The sequence below is a fragment of the Dendrobium catenatum genome, unplaced genomic scaffold (genome assembly GCF_001605985.2).
Source record: "Dendrobium catenatum unplaced genomic scaffold, ASM160598v2 fragScaff_scaffold_620, whole genome shotgun sequence".
Lineage (NCBI taxonomy): Eukaryota > Viridiplantae > Streptophyta > Magnoliopsida > Asparagales > Orchidaceae > Dendrobium > Dendrobium catenatum.
In genome coordinates this window covers 54317-55570 of record NW_021319082.1, presented here as the reverse complement: position 1 = coordinate 55570, position 1254 = coordinate 54317, and positions in this window count along the sequence as shown.

The window sequence follows — 1254 nt, the reverse complement described above, 5'->3', positions numbered from 1 at the left end:
TCATCAAGAAAAATGAAACATTATAGAGTACAAAGAAAAACATATGGAAATGGGCCTTCTAGCAAAGCTTAGTCAACGAACTTGCACCTAATGAGAGGCCATATGGGAAGGGACCAAATCAGGTAATACCAGAATGGTAGATGCCAAAAAAGAGACCATTTCTCGGTACTGGCATGCAAAGCTCCTTTGGATCTATAAATACTACATATATTAAGTGATCTATTGGATATTAGGTAGTAATTAGGTGTCTTATTGGGTAATAGGAGTCCTTAGGATCTATAAATACTGCTAATGTAAAGTATTAGGGAATCAACTAGAATGTAAGAAGAAGCTAACTGGAATCACTGGCATCCTATAATAGTTATAATTGCCCAAATCCCTTCTCTCATATATTTTGTGAGTCTCTGCTATATGATAGGAATTACAATTGTATTTCATAGAGTGAAAATGTAAATACAAAATTGATTTTGCTATGGTAAGAAAAGATAGCCCTACAAGGGAGGACCATACAATTATGTACGTCGACAAGTAGTAATGAAGAGTTGCATAGGAATTGCAATTTTAGTTGAAGATGGAGGTGGCTTGTATTGAAGAAGGATGTAGCATAATTTATCCAAAGTGTGAATCTTGTTAGATAGTAGAAGCTGAATACTAAAGGCCAAATGATTTATCATAGCCTATATATATTCTTGAGGGAAAATGATAGGAGTTTATCATGGGTTTTCCTAGGTCTAGGCAAACTATGATACAATATGGGTGATCATAGATTGACCAAGTCTACGTACTCATTTTTTCTCGTGAGATAGACAAACTCTATTTACAAGTTGGCTAAGCTTTGTAAAGGATAGTATTAGACTACAGAATTTTGAAGGCTATTATTTATGATAGAGTTGATAGGTTTACATCTAGGTTATAAAAGATATTCAAGAAAGTCAGGGTACAAAGTTGAGTTTTAGTAATCTTTTATCCCCAAATAGATGAACAATCTGAACGGGTCATTCAGATATTAGAATATTTCTTGAGACTGTTTTTTATTTTCGAGAAAGTCGGAAGGATCATATTTCTCTATTTGAATTTGTTTACAATAATATTTTTTTAGCAAGAATCGGGATAGCTCTTCGGCATAGTGGACTTGCTATTTCCGGTGTTTGTGGGCACCCAAACTGTCCTCTTCTTAATTATAGAACCAAAAAAGAGAATTTGGGACACCAGGAAGTTTGGTTCTAATTTGTTCAAACATTTCCCCCTTTTTGC